The following is a 21,727-nucleotide window of genomic DNA, read 5'->3' as shown; positions in this document are numbered from 1 at the left end:
ACTGGGCGCCTTAATCTGCCCCGCCTGCAATCAATCCTGCCTCTCCTGTATCATTTGCTACAGCCACAGCAGGTGCTGTAATACTCCAAAAGTTTAACTTTATCCCCAGTAGACACACTCTTTCATTGTCCTCCGAGACAGACAGATGCCAATAGCAATAGGAAAAAGCTGAGGGATCTCTCTTGAGTGTTTTGAATGGAAGAGCCACCAGGGTTTGGGGAAGGTGATTTAACTCCCCCCCCCCAGCAGCTAAGGAAAGAGGAAAGGTTTGTGGGGGGCAGGGAGTTTTGAAACAGTAGTTTTGAAGTTTGAGAGAGTTAGCTAAAGGGTAGGATGATTTTGTGGCATGGCCTCTTTTGGAAAATCCGATGTGGGAGGTAGTGGATCTATTGACGATAGATGTGACTATTGCTCAACTCCACTTCTGTTCGTCACTTATTTTTGTAACTAAATCAAGTTTGCAGGAATGCTAGTGCTGTCTCCTTCAGGATAAACCAAACCCAGGTGGGGTTGTCCCTGGTGGGGGGGAGTGGAGAGTGGCAGCCACAACATGAATAAACCCTTTTCTCTGCCCTATCCAACCTGTGGATATAGGGCTGCAACAACACTATGTGGTCCCAAATCACTGCACTTCTTTCCCCCTCAAGAGTGAGTGAGGAAATGTACTCATATCAAAGGATAATTTATAAAAGTTAGTGTAGCTTCAGGAAGGTTTTGGGTTCAGCAGAGAAAGAGCAAAGGATGTGTGTCTAGTGAGACTTTAACTCCTTCTGCCTCCTTAATTGCCCGGGATGCTGCCAGCCACCACAACCAGATCACAGTGATTCATACATAGAGAAACAACCTTATACTAGAGAGATTTGCTATTACAGAACAGAGCAGGAGAGCCACAGATTTCAAAGAAACCACAAGAGGCTTCATTATTGAGAACCTGTATTATGAGAAAAGCATTCAGAAAATTTATTAAGGCTAGACAAAACCATGACAGATGTATGTGAGACACCACCGCAACCGCTATGCATGGGTTAAAGTCAGTGGCCAGTTACAGGCTTTAGAGCAGTTATTCCCATGGAACTGATCAATTCAAACAATCCTTTGCATCTTCCAGTCAGCTCCCACCATTGATAGGAATCCATGCACTGCAGAGAGCACCCAGAATTCTCTTATACTATATTTCTCCTGATCCAGATTTTCAGCAGTGTTCTCTGATGCTGTTTGGAAAAACCTAGCTGTGGTTTCTCTTGTGTTGTTTTGTCTCTGTTTTGATACTCTCCAGGAGGCATGTATGTTTAGTCAAGTTTCCTTTTTCAAAGGCATCAGATGAGTCCAAATCAGATCGCAGCCAAAATCAAAAGGTGAGTCACACAAAAATTTCCTAGGTATGTTGTGCCTTTCATATACGCCATCAGAAGATAAGAAGAGCACTGCTGGATCAGACCAAGGATTTGTCTAGTCCAATGTCTTATTTCCCACAGTGGCCCACAAGCAGGATTTGAGGACAACAGCCTCTCCCTCCCTGGCTGGTACCCAGAGGCATGATGCCTCTTACACTAACAAAAACATTATCTTCCTTGCAGAGACACTGGCAGGCTTGAGAGGGGCAGAGGCAAGGTGCCTCCATATTGTTGTTTCCCTTGCTGCTCTGTCGCCCTTGTTGGCTCCTTGACTGGATGAGCTCACTGCCACTCTCACTTTGGGGAAATGATTAGATTCAAAAGGGTGAGTGGCTGCAGTCTGGGCTGCCAGCAGATCGCATCCCTTCCTAATGTGCAGAGCTACAGCTGCCTTTCTGGTATCATTTGGTGGGGCCGCCAGGATGCAGGGCTCCAGACTTAGGCCACACAGAGTTGCCCTAATGAGAGACTGCATGAATTTCCCTAATCCCTTTCTAAAGCCATCTAAGTCCGGAGGAACATCTTGAGGAAGCAGATTCCATTATTTAATTGTCTTGTTTATGGGAAAGTGCTTCTTTTTGTTTGTCCTGAATCACCAGTCTTTCAGCTTTCTTAAAGAACCCTAAGTTTGAATATTTTGAGGGAAGATGAAAAACTTTTCCAGGAACAAAGGAAGCCTTTCAACAAGTCAGAAAATTGGTCCACCTGGTTCGGGATGGTCTCTATCACATGCCAGTGGCTGACGGGACCACAGGCAGAAGTGGGTGAAATTGATCTTTGCAAAGTAGGCTTCTTTCTATACCCACACACCCCTCTGCTCTCCAGCCAGACAAGCAAGAGGTATTACCATAGCTCAAGGACACATTCTAGTCAGGTAAAAGCACTTGGGATATGAAGCAGTGTGAGTGAAGGTGAGAAAGACAACAGCCCAGGAGGAGATTCAAATGCCAAACTATGAGACCTGGAAAATCACACTTGGACCCTGTGTGTTAGGTTCCCTGCGTCTTCCCTATCTGGAAATACCAGTGATTGAACCTATGTTTTTTTGTTTAAAGGTAAAGGTAATGGGACCCCTGACCATTAGGTCCAGTCGCGGACAACTCTGGGGTTGCGGTGCTCATCTCGCTCTATAGGCCAAGGGAGCCAGCATTTGTCTGCAGACAGCTTCCAGGTCATGTGGCCAGCATGACTAAGCCACTTCTGGCAAACCAGAGCAGCACACGGAAACGCCATTTACCTTCCCACTGGAGCGGTACCTATTTATCTACTTGCACAACTAATGTTCTTCCACTGAGCTGCTGTTGTTCTTGTGCTTTCCATCCACTTCCTTCACCTTGTACATAATTTTATACACCTCTTGACTTGTCTTCTGCTAAACTAAACAGCATCAAGTTTTGAAATCTTTCCCCACAGGAGAATTGTTCCAGTTCCTTAATCATTTAGGGTTCTTCTTTTCTGCATCTTTTCCATCTGTACTGCACCGTTTTCCAGATGCAACAACCAGAAACAGACACAGCGTTCCAGTTGACAAAAAGTCTTGCGGCACCTGAGAGACTTAACAAATTTATTATGGCGTAAGTTTTTGTGGATGACAGTCCCATCAATCGACAGAAGCTTCACGGCATTACCTGATTTGTTCCTCTTTCGGGTGCCACAAGACACCATTGATTTTGCTGCAACAGACTAACACAAGTGTGGCTGCACCACAGATTATGTACAAGGACATTACAAGATTGGCATTTTAAGGGTTTGCAAGTATACCTGGGTGGAAAATACTTCGAAATAACACAAGCTCTCATGTACGCACACACGCACGCACACACACAAGCACCGGCAATTAATCTGAGCAAACTGAAGGAAATGAAATCATTATGTCTGCAGCTACAACATCTAGAAGAACAAATTTCCTGCCGGGATAATAAATGGATTCTTTTGTTTCATGTTGGCCCCCGCCATGTGACTACCTTGGCCTATTCTTCATCCGGAAGATTTTGCTGTATAAATACCCAGATGGCTTTGAATTTCAACTACTAAAAACACACTCAATCTTGCAGACAATCTCCATTCCCCCTTTTGTGCCTCTTAAATAAATTCGGACTATTTCCAAGGTGAGAAAATAAAACATGAGAGCAACTTTGTTTTCAAAAGTGACCAGTTTGATCTGAGTACAGATAGGTAGCCGTGTTGGTCTGCCATAGTCAAAATAAAAAAATTCCTTCCAGTAGCACCTTAAAGACCAACTAAGTTAGTTCTTGGTATGAGCTTTCGTGTGCATGCATACAGTGTATCTGAAGAAGTGTGCATGCACACGAAAGCTCATACCAAGAACTAACTTAGTTGGTCTTTAAGGTGCTACTGGAAGGAATTTTTTCAGTTTGATCTGAGTAGCCCATGGCATCGGATGAGACTGTGGAGAATACAGAGGAGCAAGATTGCTTTTGAGACAAATATTTCAGCAAAAACAACCCAGTTTTGAGTGCAAGGTTACTGCATATACATTTTTAAAGGAGTGATTAAAAATGCTCAACCACTATATTCTCAGAGTTGACATTCAGTTACAATAGATTGGTTATTACTTTTCAAGATGAAATATAAGAGATAATGAATTTTTCAGCATTATATCAACATTTTAACGTCTGAAACATTTCTTACGATGTCCAGATTAAAATTACACGGGTGAATATCTGTGTTCATGTTAGAATTTTATGAATAGTACAATTATTATTATTTTTCAGATTGCACATTTTAAAGTAATTTTCCAACATAGTGAAATCATTGTATGAATTTACATAGGGTTCCATAGATGTAGCAACAGGAAACAACACACTTTTCCTGAACTACATTGCTTTCTCAGGCAATACTTTCACAGAGTAGCCGACAGGAAACCTTCTAGATTCTGGTATAAACTGGAAAAACCATACACAATCCCATAGAAACCATGTATAATTTGGTATGTGGTGTCACACACATAAATGTACATGTCTCCCATTAGTCATTGCAGTAAATCAAACCATATATTGCATGTCACCCAGAGAAAGAAAAAATGCTTGCATTTGCCTTCAATTATCAAAGGACAGAAAAGTAATTCTAGGCCAGACACTGAGGTCCAGCGCCGAGGGCCTTCTGGCGGTTCCCTCGCTGTGAGAAGCCAAGCTACAGGGAACCAGGCAGAGGGACTTCTCGGTGGTGGCACCCGCCCTGTGGAACGCCCTCCCACCAGATGTCAAAGAGAAAAACAACTACCAAACTTTTAGAAGACATCTGAAGGCAGCCCTGTTTAGGGAAGCTTTTAATGTTTGAGGTATTAATGTATTTTTATATTTGGTTGGAAGCTGCCCAGAGTGGCTGGGGAAGCCCAGTCAGACGGGCAGGGTATTAATAATAATAATAATAATAATAATAATAATAATAATAATAGTTAGGCCGGCCTTACCTAACCTGGTGCCCTTCAGATTTTTGAACTACAAATCCCATCAGCTGCAGCCAGCATGGCCCTGTGACCCGGGGATGATGGGAGTTGTAGTCCAAAACATCTGCAGGGCACCAGGTTAGAGGAGGCAGTTGTAGGCCGACAGCAGATTAACAGAAAGGAGGCACAAGGACACCTCATAGTTGCTTGCTTTTCAGAAATTATTTGTTAGAGATATAGATGCTGGCCTGAGCTTTGGGATGTATAACTTAAGAGCTTCATCATGCTTAGCACACCATGTCCCCAAATGTATTTTAATATAAGGATCAAACAAGGTGCGCTGTTTAAGATCACATCATGAACCTACTGTCTTCTTCTTTGATTAAAAGCAGTAATGGATGAGCTCAAATCTGGATAAGTGGTATGTTACTGGGGAAAGGAAGCTAATCCTCACTCCACAGGTCTCCTAATTTAATTCACTCCCCTTCCAAAGATTTGATTAGTCATGGTTGGAGTACCTCTGCTGCCCCCAAGTTTGCCCCCTCCATGGCTAGTATTAGCTGAAGAAACACTTTAAATCAGACAAAATAAAAAAATTCCTTCCAGTAGCACCTTAAAGACCAACTAAGTTAGTTCTTGGTATGAGCTTTCGTGTGCATGCACACTTCTTCAGATACACTGAAACAGAAGTTGCCAGATCCTTCTATATAGTGAGAAGGTGGGGAGGGGTATTACTCAGAAGGGTGGTGGGAATGGGAGATTGGCAGATAGCTGAGATGAGCCTGTTGACGACTCTTAACGACTGTAATATTACAGAAGGATCTGGCAACTTCTGTTTCAGTGTATCTGAAGAAGTGTGCATGCACACGAAAGCTCATACCAAGAACTAACTTAGTTGGTCTTTAAGGTGCTACTGGAAGGAATTTTTTTATTTTGACTATGGCAGACCAACACGGCTACCTATCTGTAATTTAAATCAGACAAATAGCACAGGAAGGAAAGTGTTTACCACACCCCCGAATGTCACTGTGCTAATCCAAGTTATTGACCTGCCCTGCACATTGAAACGAACACACTCCTGATCACTAAGCCATTAGGCAAATATGCAGGAAAATAACAAGGAAATCAAGGCATTGGGACTGAACAGCTTTCATATTTGCATGCATTGCCTATTGTAGGCAGAAAGAAAGCTAGTTAGTTCATTAAAAGGTAAAGGTAAAGGTACCCCTGCCCGAACGGGCCAGTCTTGACAGACTCTGGGGTTTGTGCGCCCATCTCACATCTATTGGCCGGGGGCCAGCGCTGTCCGAAGACACTTCCGGGTCACGTGGCCAGCGTGACAACGCTGCTCTGGCGAGCCAGAGCCGCACACGGAACGCCGTTTACCTTCCCGCTGGTAAGCGGTACCTATTTATCTACTTGCCCCCGGGGGTGCTTTCGAACTGCTAGGTGGGCAGGCGCTGGGACCGAGCAGCGGGAGCGCACCCCGCCGCGGGGATTCGAACCGCCGACCTTTCGATCGGCAAGCCCTAGGCGCTGAGGCTTTAGCCCACAGCGCCACCCGTGTCCAGTTAGTTCATTACTTCTTATCATCTCTTTATGGCATGCAAAGAGGTGAACTTATTTTCATTTATTAAAATACATTATTGTGGTCTTGTTTTCAATTTAAGAGTGAGGCAAAATTCAGCTCTGCCCCTCCTTGGGCTGTGCTAGCAGATGGTGTATATTGGTCTTACTCACATTAAATGAAGGTGGTGGCTCTTTAGCTATAGCTGCGGGAAGGGAAGAAGCATAGACCAGGATGGCCCCTGTGAATCATTCATCAGCACTGAGCAAACAGATTGCTTTCATGGAATCATCACTCAGAGTCAGAGAAAGAGCCCGGGTGATGTGGCTGCCCTGAAGTGCAGGAAACCAAGTGGAGGCAACTAGAAGGTAGAACGAATGGAGGGGAAACATGGTGCCCTCATCACCATCAGATTTCATAGCGCTGCAAATACATCAGCCACCCATTTGCCAGATGTCTTCTTCTGTTCTACAAAGGGAACCATTCTACTCTAGTCTTGGTAAAACAAAACAAAACTGTAACACTTCAAAATCCAATTACCCAGTCTAGCTGTTCTGAGATGTGAGGTTTCCTAGACAGATACACACACACATATCCCTGGGCTCATCCTATCTCCTAGAAGAAGCCATCAAAGAAAGGAGATTCCACAGCTCCCCAGAGTACCATGTTCCATTCTCCAGCTATTCTTGCATATAAAAATATTTCCCTTATTAGCCTAAATCTGCTCTACAGAAACAAAAACTCTCATCTCATTCATCTATCCATGGCCTTTCACATCTCTAGTCCTAGAAAACAGCTGCTTTTCTTTCAGCTTTGCGACTACCTAAGAACTTGTGTCGCATCGCCAGCGTTCAGCCCTTCCATGCACATTATGCATCCCAAATTCTTAATCACTGTCGTTCTTCCCGGAATCCTCTCCAGTGTGTGTTTATTTCTGGTCGCAATATTCCAGTCGTGCCCTAACTAGCACTAAGTACATTGCATCTATTAACAGAAGCCAGAATGCCACATGCCTTCTCACAATAGCCTCATACTGCTGTCAAATAGCAATCCAATATAGCCCCCTTGGTGGTACTTTGTGGGCACAGAGTTTAGCCAATCTTCTTTATTTTTATTAATACATCAATCAGTTCCTTCTAGGTTCATGTATTTGCAAATTTGAGCACAGCCACCCCTCTCAAGTAGCAGCATTGTCACAAAGGAGGCTTAAATCACCTTTTAGCCTCTTGTGTGCTATTGATGTTGTTGTCTGATCCTTGTTAAAGTGGAAAAGAAAGCAAGAGAGAGGCGCCTGTAATTTGAAAGAGCCGTCCAGTCAAAATCATTTTACACTTGCATTTCAGTAAGACGTCTTAAACTGCTTTAACAGTGCATAGCTATGAACAGGAGTGAATTTGGAATAAGAACTCCTTCCCGTACATACACTCTTGTAAATATACACCTGTAAATTAACCAGATTGAACCCTAATTGCCTCACCCGCATTGCCATGCTTACAGACAGGTTGTTCAAAATTGGTACTTTTGTTATGGCTTTTTAACAAAATTCCAAGTTTCTGGCACGTTCAATCCAATCAAATGTTTGTCTGATGCTTAAAAAAAAATATTTAAAGGGGGCTTGATGCTATTTTATGATTTATGGGGCCGGGGGGGGCGTTGCCTCTGAGGTTGGCCTGGAAGTTGCAGCTACTGCAAACTGCAACAGCTTGACTGCTCATTGGGGCAGAATATCACCACCATGTTACAAGACTGCTGAGAGAATTGCACTGACAGCTAACGAGCTAAGTTCAGGCTTCTAGTGCTGGTGCCCAGAGCCCTTACACAGCTTGGGACCAGGATGCCCAAAATATAGACTCAACCATAATATACTCAACTTATCACTGTTCTCTGCAGGAGAAGATCCCTTTGGATCTCCCTCCCATTGCACATCAGGCAGGATCCATCTCTTTCTGAAGCCTGTTGAAGTCCTTCCTTCTTCAACAAAACTTTTAAACAGGGATTCTTGCCCCAGTCTGTACCTGTATTAGGTCTGAAATGGTTTTTGTATATGTTCCTATTATTGCCATTTTTACTGCTATTTTTACTGCTAATCCTTCAGGGATGCTTCATGGGAAGCGATTTATAAATGAAACAAGTAAATGTTGAGCACCGGAAACTGCAGAGGAAAGTAATTTGCCTTTGCAACTTCCACAAAAGTCAGCCACGTAACTCTGTACTTAGCCCCGATATGAAAAGTGGGGAGATAACTTTATAATTAATACAAAGGGCAGCCGATCAATATTGTACAAATCCAAAACTAGGGCAGGTTTTCCCCTGAGCTCAATCTAGGTAAGGCTGAACATTTGTCTAGTGGCAAGCACACTTTCGCAATGGGTTCATTGCTGAAGCTACGTTCATCTGTATGCAGCCAAAATTCAATGTGAAAACACCCTAAAGGAGCAAACTTATGCATACTTACTAGTGATAATACACCATTGAACCATGCACACGTACTTTAGAGAAAATGTCATTTTCCCCTTCCTGTGTTACTCACGAGAAGGGGCAAATTGTGTGGGTAGAGACTACAAGGCCACACCTATAAGCTCAGCCTCACCATCCTTGTGGCTTCTCCCAACCCCACTCTCAACACATTTATATGGATTCATGAGGCAGGGAATCATCCATGCACAGACCTCTGTGTGTCGAGGCTTCCCTGGGTTCTGGTACCCAGGGAAGCCTCCATGACAGTAGTCATTGGGCAGGGCAGGGCAGCATCACTCACCTGGTTTCCCTGCACCAAAAACATCACTGCCACCTATCAGGAGGGAGACAGGTCAGGAGCTCAGCATAGTGCAGGTGCCATTGCACAGCCAATCTGACGCTCCTATCACTACAGCTAAAACATGTTCAGCTTCCCACCACCTCACCCCTCTCAGTAGCCAGCAGCAGCACCAGGTGCTGGGAAGCCAGGTGAGCAATGCGGACTGCTACTGCTCTATGCAAATGCCTCTATGCCTCACACATCCATGTGAATATGTCAAAGGTGGGGCTGAGAGGAGCTGCATGCCATCAGGGCAGGGCTGCAAGCATGGCCCCACAGCCCCTTCCTGCACACTAGGGCTGGGCACTGTATCGATACATCACCCCAAATCACTTCGAAGTCCATGTCGTGATAACAGTTTCATAATATTTGATATCGTAATATATCATGAATCACAATGTGTGTGCTATGTAAAAAAAAAAGACCATGATATAGGGGGTGGGGGTGACTGTGAAGCTGGTCATCACTTTTCTCGTGATCCGTGCTGCCCCTGTTGCCCTGTACTATTAAACAGTTATAACAATATGTTAAAAGTAAATAAAAATGTATCAGTTTTAGACCCCTAAATAGTAGCAGTTGCCAGGACGCTACCCCATTTGCCTCTACATAGTTACATCCTTACTTCAAATCTTGTGATATATCGGTATATCGTGATGTTAAGCTGATGATATATCATGATGTTGAAAATCAAACATCGCCCAGCCCTGCTGTACACTTTACCCAGTCACACAACTCTTACGGGGGGGGGGGGCTTTACTTTTGAGCAAACATACACAGAACCAGCCTGCATGCCACTAATAACAAATATGAAACATCTTTCTACTCAGGTCAGATCCATGTGGTCTACTCTTTGCTATTTTGGCCCTGTGCCATGAGCCACAGCGTGGGGCAGAGGAAGAGAGCTAAAACTGAAACATAAAATGTTTAGAAGTATATTCATCATTATTTTAAATAATTTCCTGGGACAGCAATGATAGCTAGTGGGCTTATAAATTTCTGGGACCTTCTCTTCCCCGGTTTTGAGAACAAGGACCATTTGCCCTTCACAAATCCACTAGGACTCCATTTATCTTCCAAGACTTCTCACAGATGATTGCTAGCAGCCTTGAGATTTGTTCCAAGTATTGCCTTCAACAGCCAAGATTGTAATTTGTCAGAACTTAGATTCATTCAAGGAAGCCCATATATTTTGGGGTCAACTCTTTCCCCAGCTCCATCCTGAGCTCACTGCCAATTCCTAACACCAAAATATTCAATTGCAGAGATGGAAAAAAGATTTCAAATTCCCAGAAGCCAGCTTTAGAGTTTTAGGCCAGAAACTCAGTCAGTCAAATTTTATTGTTCTACTTAGGTCAGAAAAACTCTGTTCAAACATTACAACAAAAATAGAACCATATTGCAGCTGAATAATGTATGTAAAAGTAACATATTCTGGATCTGACAAAGTATACATAGGTGGCTACAATTGACTGTGCAAGTTGCTACAATATACAGTGGTACCTCGGGTTACAGACGCTTCAGGTTATATACACTTCAGGTTACAGACTCCGCTAACCCAGAAATAGTACCTCGGGTTAAGAACTTTGCTTCAGGATGAGAACAGAAACCGTGCTCCAACTGTGCGGCACCACTAGGAGGCCCATTAGCTAAAGTGGTGCTTCAGGTTAACAACAGTTTCAGGTTAAGAACGGACCTCCAGAATGAATTAAGTACTTAACCCGAGGTACCACTGTACAACCTTATTTTCTGGGTTATATTCAGTATTAGATATACTCAGAGCAGACCTATTTAAATTAATGGGCATGGCCAATTTAGGCACATTATTTTCTATGGGTCTACTCTGACTAGAACTTAGTTGACTGCAACTCTCTGTTCTTCCGCAGCAAATTTTATAAAGATTTTATGTATTATTAAGACGTTTCCAATATATTCTTTTTTTTTTTTTTTTTTTTTTTGCATTTTAAAATTTTATTGGTTTCCAACCAATTATACATTTTATCCATGTTACAACATTCTTATCCAATTTTTGACTTCCTTCAGCGTTACTGACAATCATTCGTAGTTATCCTTTCTTACACATTCCAATCTTACATATTGCCATTTTCCCTCCCTTCTTTCATTATTTTTTAATAGACAATACTTATTAGGTCTTTACAGTGCCTCTTTAAAACCCACTAGCGTTGTATTTACATCACAGTTATTTTCCAGATAACCCACAAATTTCTCCCAGTCTTGAATAAACTTTTGATCTTTGGTATATCTAATTTTCCCTGTTAACCTGTCAAGTTCTGCATATTCTATCAGTTTTTCTCTCCACTCTTCCACAGTTGGGATTTCCTCCTGCTTCCATCTCTGAGCTAACACAATTCTAGCAGCCGTTACCGCATACTGGAAAAGTTTGCGATCTTTCCTTTCAATATCCTTTCTTACCATACCCAATAGGAAGATTTCTGGTTTTTTAACGAAGGTGTATCTCAACATTTTTTTCATTTCGTTGTAAACCTCCTCCCAAAACCTTTTAACTTTTTTGCATTCCCACCATTGATGATAGAATGTCCCTTCTTTTTGTCCGCACTTCCAACATTTATTGTCTACCTTATACATCTTTGCCAGCTTCACTGGTGTCATATACCACCTGTAAAGCATCTTCATCATGTTTTCTTTCAATAAGGTACACGCCGTAAATTTTATATTCTCCTTCCATAACCTATTCCAATCTTCCAGTTGGATACTATACCCAAAGTCCCTCGCCCACTGAACCATCACTGATTTCACTTCTTCGTCCTTCGTATTCCATTCCAGCAGTATTTTATACATTTTTGACAGATTTTTATATTCATTGTTTATTATCTCTTTTTGGTATCTAGATTCTTTTTCCTCATAGCCCCTTTCCTTCACCTGTTTTTTAAACATTTCATTGATCTGAAAATAGTGCAGCCAATCGTATGTAAACCCTTTAACTTGGTCATATGATTTTATTTTCCACTTTCCTCCTTCATTGGTCACCATTTCGTCGTATTTCGTCGAAATGACGTTTCCAATATATTCATCTCTTGAATCATTGTACAACAGAGAGCATGGTAACAGATATATTTAGTGGGGGTTCAGATGAGTCACAAATTCTGATCCATAGCAGGCTGTTTTAGAATGATTCAGGCCTTGCCCAAACTGAGTGGAATCTCCATAAAATGCCCCAAACTGTAGCAGGGATTGCCAAAGCAATTCAAGGCACTTTGGAGATTCAGTTTTGGGGGAGTGCATCAGCAAAAAATGAAACATTTCTCTCCAGCCTTGCCATATAAGAGAAACACTGGTGATGGCGGGGAGAGCGAGAGCTCTCCTCTGGCAAACTAAATTCTAATCAGTGGGAATTGATTTCCCAGGGCTTTCCAGTCACAATACTTTGTGGGAGGAATGATGAAGCAATGTACAGTGGTGCCTCGCAAGACAAAAAGAATCCGTTCTGTGATTCTCTTGTCTAGCGGTTTTTTCGTCTTGCGAAGCAAGCCCATTGACGGATTAGCGGATTAGCACTATTAGCGGCTTTTAGCGGCTTATCTGCTGATCGGATCAGCTGATAAGCGGCTTAGCGGCTTAGAAAAAGGGGGGAAAGGGGGGAAAAACCAGCAGGAACTCGCAAGACATTGTCGTCTTGCGAAGCAAGCCCATAGGAGATTCGTTTTGCGAAGCACCTCCAAAACGGAAAACTCTTTCGTCTAGCGAGTTTTCCGTCTTGCGAGGCATTCGTCTTGTGGGGCTCCACTGTATCACCTTGCTCATGACTGCTCTGTGCTCTTTGCTAGTGGTACTTGCTTGGAAAATGCCAGACAGCCAAGTTCTTCTGGCAGTTCCACATCCTCACGCATCCTTTCTTGTTAAACCAGCTTTGCATTTAATCAGCAGGAAACTGTTCAGGAAAAAAACTTTCTGACAGTAAGAGCTGTTCGGCAGTGGAACAGACTCCCACGAGAGGTGGTGGACTCTCCTTCCTTGGAGGCTGGATGGCCATCTGTCCTGGATGCTTCCACTGAGATTCCTGCATTGCAGGGGGTTGGACTAGATGACCCTTGGATCCCTTCCAACTTTAAGATTCTAGGATTCTATGTTGTTGTTTTCATTCAGCTTAACTCTCTGGCCTCTTCATCTGTCTTTCTGAAACGCTGCAGGTTACTTTCCTAGGGTCACTTCTGCAGTGTATGCCATCTACATACTAAAATCATTGCACCCAAAGCCATAAAGATGGAATCCAGTCCCCCTCTCCCTCCCACAAAACCAACTTTTAAAAAGCACCTAGCACAAAACGGCTGCATCTATCACTCTGAAATTTGGCAGGTTTCTAATCAAAGAGAAGTTCTGTGATGTATGGTATTTTCATACAAATTGAACACAAAACAACAGTGAATTCTTTTTTTAAACTCTCCAGAACAGTAAAGGTCATCCCTGCAGGAAAACTACTGCAGCTATAATTCTGAAAATTGTCGGTTTTCATTCCCTGAGAAGAGACTACAATACCTGAAAATATCATTCAATTCAGACAAAAATAAACAAAATCCATAGATTTTCCTGTTTTAAAAAATCTCAAAAAAAGTTGAACCCGTTTGCCTAGAATTTGGCAGGCTTATTCACTCAAGAAGATCTACTGCCACTGCAAATTTTATCCAATTTTGTCAAAAAGAGAAAAGGTTATAGACATTTTAATGTATCCATAATAGTGAATGGGATGCATAAGGCTTCAGTTTCCAACTTGGAGTGGATCTCATGACGAACTAAACAGCCTCCAAATCAGGATGTTTTCTGAGATGCTGAATTGAGATCCAGCTGGAATTACCTGGCCATTGCACACCCGACAGAGTTTTGGGCACTGGACCTGAATGAAGTTTTCAGTTTTCTACAGGATTCAGCATTGGTTTTCTAGGTGATTTCTTAAAACCCTTTTCAATAGTTAGTGACAGTAAACAACTGGTAGCATAAATAAATTCACAAAAAGATTTTTAAGTAGTTTGTGAAGGTTTGCGACCATATTAAGAATTCAGTGTTTAACAGTTTAATCAACTTACAGCAGATCTAGATAAGAGGCCTATTCAATTATTCAAAGTCTGTTCAATGAATGCAAGGCGGGGTATCATATTGCACCGGCAATTTCTACCCCACCCATGTGCCAAGCACCATTATTTAGCTCCCGAGTTCCTATGCATACAGATGTATGCCCAATGATATGCTCAAGTGTTCAATGAGTATGCATAGATAGGGCATAGATAGGATAGCTTGCTACCCCACTCTCATATGCATTTATTGAATGACTGAACAGAATACTCTATTATGTTCAACCCTGGGCTGCTATTACAGGAATGCTGTATCAAGTTCTCCCCCCCCCCCCGCCCACAACATTTTGGTAGGCTACCATCCCATATGCACTAGCTTAGCATTGAGCTCAGTAGGACGTGCAAGGGCGTGGACTTGATGACTTGGGGTCCCTTCCAACTCTATGATTCTATGGCTTACTTTTAAGTATACAGTGGTACCTCAGGTTACAGACGCTTCAGGTTACAGACTTCGCTAACCCAGAAATAGTACCTCGGGTTAAGAACGTTGCTTCAGGATGAGAACAGAAATCTTGCTCTGGCGGCGCGGCAGCAGCGGGAGGCCCCATTAGCTAAAGTGGTGCTTCAGGTTAAGAACAGTTTCAGGTTAAGTACGGACCTCCAGAACAAATTAAGTACTTAACCTGAGGTACCACTGTACATGGATGGACACACCTGGGACCCTGGGAATCCACAGCTGAAAACCCCACTCTGCCATGAAGTTCAAGACAATGGGCCAATCACATTTGCTCAGGCTGCCCTACCTCACAGGGTGGTTGTGAGGATAACACAGGGAGGCAGACAACCATATATGCCTCCTTGAGATCCTCAAAGGGCAGGTGGGATATAAAGGCAATGTCATAGCTTTGTCCATTTGTCTTCACATACATAATCTGTGTCATTGTTTATGGCTTTGCAGGTAAGATTCACCTTCTGTTGTGTGGGCAGGACGGTCCCTCCCCTTACCTGGCCAATCCCCTGGCAACACCTCCCCAGGCAGGATTGGGCGATTGGCTGAGGTAGGCGGAGACCTCCAGGTATCCAGCCTGGGGAGGATGAAGCCAGCCCAAACTACCAGGAGTCGCACTGGGATCCCGGGGGGGGGGGGCGCGACCACACAAAAGGCACCCCCATTTGATGTGGGGAGCGGTCATTGTTTGCCACCGGCAGAGCTTGGGAAATGCACAGTATCATTACATCACAACACACCACACAGAAAAGTATATCTAAGGCTCATATGGAGAAGATGGAGAACTTCACACAGAACCTGTTTTTGCCATGGCAGCCCCATGGCAAACAAAACATCCAATTCCATTTATGGGTAAAATCTGTGTGGACTAAAGACGTCTACCGCTCCCATCCACTCTGTATTCTGTTCCGTACTCAAGTTTCTCAGCACCTGTAGAGCCTGCATTTTGCAATAACTTTCCAATCACTGTACAGGCTTTCAGTACATTTCTATTATAAAAAAGAACAAGCAGGCCTTTTTTATACACATCATAAAGAAACAAAGAAACAAAAAAGGACAAATCCAATTTTATTTCCCTTTGAGGTCACCTTTAAGGCGGCACAAAGAGATACAGCCTTGTAAGAAACATCTAAAAACACAGCCGCTGTCTGGTTTCAATTTTCTAACAATACTACTCTCTGAAAGATTCATTAGAAACCAAATATTTACACATATACTCACAGCACGTCGACATGCCCCAGAAGAACCAAAGGAATAGTGCATTTGTGGGAATAGGTACAATCAGTATATCATCTTCAGATGGAATTTATGATGAATCTGTTAATCATTTGGACAGCTAAATAAAGGCTTATTATTGTTGGACATTGTGTGAGTGATTTTTAACCAAAGACTTTTACTTTTTAGCTTTTAAACATTTTATTGATTGAAAACATGCCAACTTTTTATTCTCAACAATCATGACAAGTAGTCATGCAGACAAGACAAATGGAAGCATCATGAAATAATTTCACTCACAGTTCTTCTCTGTGCTTCTCCTATCTTTTGCATACAGTGTTCTTTATAAATAAGGCTGTGGTCAAAAGAAAAGGTATGCATGTGGAGGGGAGAGCCATCATGCACAGCCAGTGTCTTGTTTTCACTTTTCGCAGCAGGAGTTCGCATTGCCAAAGAGGCAAGCCACTTTTAACAGAAGAGCAGATTGTTTCTTCAGTAGTAGGAAAAGCTCCAGTGAAAAACAAAGCAGAGTTTCAGCTGCACACAATGTTTTATTTCACGCAGGTGTATGTATATCCTTTCTTTGGTTCCAGCCTTATGGAACTAATATCAAGCACTTTTAAATCTCAGATCTCAATGGGGAATTTTTAACTCTTTCCTATTGAAATCAACAATGCTAGGGAATGCTTCCTTTTGGTTGCATTGTGCCCTGAAAATGCCTTTTATGTGTTAGTGAAAGGAGAAACAGGCTAGAAAGAGAGAGGGAGAGTCCTAAGTCTTTGGTGTTACTGATGAAATGGATATAAAATAAAGAGGCGGGAGCCACCTTACACATCTCTCTTCTGTGTTTGAACATAGCTGCTTTTAAGCAAGGTTGCTAGATTTCAACCTGGAGATGCTACCTACTTCTTTGAAAACTCCATGGCTTCCATGAAATATGCAACTGCTGTACCTCCCAAGGTCACTTCACCTTGAAGGTTCCAGCTTTGCTGCACAGCGAGTAGGACAGCAAAGTCGGCAGACAAAGTGAAGGCAGAGCAGACAGGAGGCAAGGTGGCTGCATACACTTGTGGTGCTATGGAGCTTTTATAAAGCTGGTGGGACACATCTAGACATCCCCCAGTCCTTGTGGGCACTTTGAAACCTGATGTCACCCCAACATTTAGCTAGAATAAGGTAAAGCAGACCAATGGAAACTGACTTTACATTTGTTTATTTTCTTCATAGTGCATGGAATAAACAATATAGAATGAGCAAGAAGAAATTCCAATGAAAGAAGAATGGCAGACAAAATTAATAGACTATGTAGAATTAGATATAATGACAGGAAGGATACGAAACCTGTGGGACCAGAGATTCACGGAAGATTGGAAGAAATATACGAACTATTTGAAGAGCAACTGTAATCAACAAACTACGCTAGTAGGATTACAAGAAGTTTTGTAAGGAGAACTATATGAAATATTGCAAACTAGAGAAAGATTAGAGATATTAGTTATGAGATTTAAATGCAATAGTGAAAGTAAGAAATGTATATTAAGTGATTAGATTGGAAAATTTTAAGATGTGACTGATGGAAGTCAAAAAAAAGTATGTTTACTTATTGTTGAAAATGATAGGTTAAAAAACTAATAAAAAATATTATATATATATATATATATATATATATATATATATATATATATATATAGAATAAACAATATAGAATGAATGGCACTGCTTTTTACTTTTTATTTTAAAATTGGAAGCAATGAGTCTCTCCCCCTCACCATTCATTCTAATCTGAGTGTGTTATGAACTGCTTCTCCTTTAAATTGAGCAAGGAATTTATTTTTAAAAAAACAAATAAATAAGTTGGTTATATTATTTGAGTTTGCAATTCCTCCATGTGTTCAATGGGGGGAAAGGGAGAAATCACCACCACACATTATTGCCACAACCACACATTCCACAATGCTGCCGGTCTGCTGGCTCTTTCCCCACAAAACTATCCTGCAATATAACTGCTGCTGGAAGGAAACTCTGTTGCCGCAAACTGACAATTCGGTGTTGTTTCACAGAACCAGTCCTGGTATTTTATTATGGAGGTGGCTCTTTCAGGCAGGCATATTCCAGTTGAAACATTTAATAGGTTCTATGGGGAATATTTTTTATGAAGGGCAATGTGCAAAATATATTTAGTCCTTGGAAATATTAATCCTCCATTTTGACCTAAATGTGAACAGCAGAAATTGAACAACACCAATAAAGGGATTATCTGAAACCTACTAGGAATGTGTTGGCTCACATCACATGGCACTTCTAAAACCTCCACTCAAAATAAGGCAGGCAATAGATGTTTGTCAATAATCAAAAAGAGGCTGTTTTCCCAATGAAAGTAATCAACAGAACCTTTAAAAGTAAGGTAAAAGCTTGGTTAATAGAACTCTTAAAGCAGCCCTTTTTGAAAGGCAGAACTCCCTGTTCAGCGTGCAGAGGTGAGCTATTAACTGTGGAAAATGTTACTTCATGTAATAAAGACCACATCAAAAAGACTCATCCGGGAATTCAAATTTACAACTTGTATCAATTTCATCAGCTATAAAACTTCATCTCATTTCTAAATTTCTCGCCAACTTCATAAACCGTGTTTTATTATTATTTTCTGACTCTCTTAACTTAATAAAAACCCCTTCTTCTGGTCCTTCAAGACTGAAGATACATTTCAAGGTGAGCTCTTTAAAAGATATTGCATGCTGCTCAGGATCCTGAGTTCTGAAACATACACAAGAGGGCAAAAATCAGAAATTTTGGTGGGCCTTTCTAAAATTGTCTTCATTTTATCTTCAACTGCCCCTTAGAACAAAGATGGATGGATGGATGGAGGGAGGGAGGGATGGATACACACATCACATGCACACACACACACACACACACACACACACACACGTTACTCCATAGTGATTGATTATGAATACGACTTTCTTCTCCCACATTATGACCCACTGTCTTATCATTAATCATTTTATATTTATTTAAGAGTTTATGTGCCACCTCTCAGGATGAAGACCTCCACAGATGGCTTTCAAAAACAGATTCCAATATAAAAATATAAAATACACATCCAAACTAAAAATATGAGCCAAACTATAGTTAAGCATGAATGTGCAAGTGTGCAGATAAAGTAACAACAACCACCACCACCACTTCTCTCTGGTTCTTCTTCTGCTGGGAGCCAGCGTGGTGTAGTGGTTAAGAGCGGTAGTCACATAATCTGGGAAACCGGGTTTGTGTCTCCGCTCCTCCACATGCAGCTGCTGGGTGACCTTGGGTCAGTCACACTTCTTTGAAGTCTCTCAGCCCCACTCACCTCACAGAGTGTTTGTTGTGGGGGAGGAAGGGAAAGGAGAATGTTAGCCGCTTTGAGACTCCTGAAGGGGAGTGAAAGGCGGGATATCAAATCCAAACTCTTCTTCTTCTGCTGCTGTGCTATCTGGAGCTAAGCCATGGTCTGGCTAAGTTTCACACTCAAATCTGGGCTCATGGATTGACCACTCCAAACAAACCACAAGTGCTAAGCCATGAGCAAACCTCAACTCCAAATTGAGGTTTACCTGGAGTGAAGCAAACTATGAGCCCAGGTTCTGAGGTACCACTGAGTCAAACCCTGGCTTAGCACTGGGTAGTACAGGAGGAGGAGGACCAGCTGTGGAGAAATGTGTATCTTGTTTCCATTTCAAGTGCCCTGATGTTACCTGGGAAGCACTTACTGTTACTGCAAAGAGTACAAAAGGACTACAGTGGTACCTTGGGTTACAAACACCTCAGGTTACAAACACTTCAGGTTACAAACTCTGCTAACCCGGAAATAGTACCTTGGGTTAAGAACTTTGCCCCAGGATGAGAACCAAAATTACGCGGCGGCAGCAGGAGGGCCCCATTAGCTAAAGTGGTACCTCATGTTAAGAACGGTTTCAGGTTAAGAACAGACCTCTGGAACGAATTAAGTTCGTAACCCAAGGAACCACTGTATTAGTTCACTAAAGAAGTCTGGTAGCTTTCTCTGTAACTTATTACATTATATAAGCTGGATGGTGCCCCTGCTGGCTAGTGGACCCTGAAGCCATAATGCTGTGTTAATTTGCCCCTTCTAGAATCTTCAGTCTATGAGATGGTTAATACAAATGCAGAACAGTTTCCATATGGCAAGTGGTCTCCAACTGGGGCAAGATGAGATGACAGATGGTTAAAGCCTTTGGTGGGAATCTAATGTGAAATGTGTATGCCCATACAACTGAGGCAATGAGCAAATAATAGGGAATGGAAGCCTTGAGCAACTTGCTTTCAAAAACATCATTTGCTAGCTAATCTCACTACTCAAGACTGCTATTCCAGAATGTTTCCCATACTGGGTGGGGGGGGGGAGATGCCTGTATTAGTTTTAGATTAATCTAGCAATAAAAAAAAAATGAAAAGGTGATTCTACCTCAAGCTCTTTAGCATATTTTGTTACTTTCCAATGCAATGGAATTACACTCATTGTCCAATGGCTCAATAAATTCTTTATGCAAAGGTACTCGATGGTTCATAAGCACAGAGTGTATTATTCTGTGCGGCATCTTTTCTGAGACTTTGGGATGTGATCCTCTGAACAGATATGCAGCAAATCCGGTGGCCCTTTAAGGAAAGCAAACACCTGTTGAAAATACAGCTATTGGTTTTAATTCTATGGTAGTCAGATCTTTGTTTGCTGACAGGTTTTGGACTTGTTGCAGTAGCTTCCCAGTGGGACACAGAATGGTATCTGCACACAGGTCTGGTTTTAAAGAAACAAAACAGCAAAGCATGACTGTGAACACCAAAGGGAGTAAAACTTGACAGGGGTGAGCAGAGGTGTCACCGTTCTTAGGACACTGTGTCCATAACAGTACTTGACAGCCTTGCAAACAGAAGTCTTGAGAGCCCAGCAATCTTTTCAAACTAGAATTCCACCTAGTCTTCTGCCAATTGTTCTCTACTGAGATCAGTAAGAAATAACCTTTAAATAAAGGCCTTGTATCTCAGTGTCAAAGGGACCCGGAGCCAGAAGATAAACAATACAGGTGCTGGCTTTAGGAAATGGGCAAAACAGAGAGATGCGTACTTCTGAGATGGATGGGAAGAGGCTGAAAACATAGGAGCTGAGTGGGCTTTCTGAATGAAGTTTATAAATTACAAGGCACAGAAGAACTTGTACATTGCAAAGGCAGTTATGGTTTTAATCAAGTTTGAGAATGAAAAGGACAGATACAAAAGGGCTTGCTTCCCTAACGTCCACATGGATGCAAAGGAGAAACTCCTTAAATCGAGGATGGCTAACCTGTGGCCCTCCAGATGTACTACAATTGCCATCAGCCCACCCAGTATGGCCGAGAGTCAGGGGTGAGATGAGTTGTAGTCCAACAACATCTGGAGAACTATGTGCAGCCAAGGGCAGAAATCCAAACATCTCAAGATTCCCAGAAAAGGCAAAGCACTGTTTACAAAACTTTCAACTTATAAATTAACTGTAGAAGGTTCCCAACTGTTGAACTGGTGCTGAGGACAAGACAATTAGCAGTAAAGCATGAACTGATCCAACCAATATGCTTGAGAAATTGAACAATATCACCAGGTCAGAGAAGTCCAGAATGGACCATGCAACAGGACTCTGGTACTGCCATGCAGCAGGTGAAGCAACCTGCTTCAGGAAGCAACACTGGCAGGGTGAGACTAGGTGCTTGTGGGAATTAGTGTCTGAATCTGGTGCAGCAAGACTTTTTAAAGGTATAATTCTG

At 42.2% G+C, this 21,727-nt stretch overlaps 1 protein-coding gene and 1 long non-coding RNA gene across 18 annotated transcripts in view; both read right to left on the bottom strand.

Moving 5' to 3' along the window:
* The window catches only part of EPHB1 (EPH receptor B1), a 355,581-nt gene that overhangs the window by 278,791 nt on the left and 55,063 nt on the right, over positions 1 to 21,727 (bottom strand). The window lies entirely within an intron of this gene.
* On the bottom strand, positions 18,529 to 20,715 carry LOC309532078. The gene is made up of 2 exons (XR_014219588.1): positions 20,398 to 20,715; positions 18,529 to 18,686 (listed from the first exon to the last, which is right to left on the bottom strand). It is a non-coding gene; the product is annotated as an uncharacterized lncRNA (long non-coding RNA).

Source organism: Podarcis vaucheri (genome assembly GCF_965113315.1).
Source record: "Podarcis vaucheri genome assembly, chromosome: 5".
NCBI classification, from domain to species: domain Eukaryota; kingdom Metazoa; phylum Chordata; class Lepidosauria; order Squamata; family Lacertidae; genus Podarcis; species Podarcis vaucheri.
This window is presented reverse-complemented; position numbering and strand designations above follow the sequence as displayed.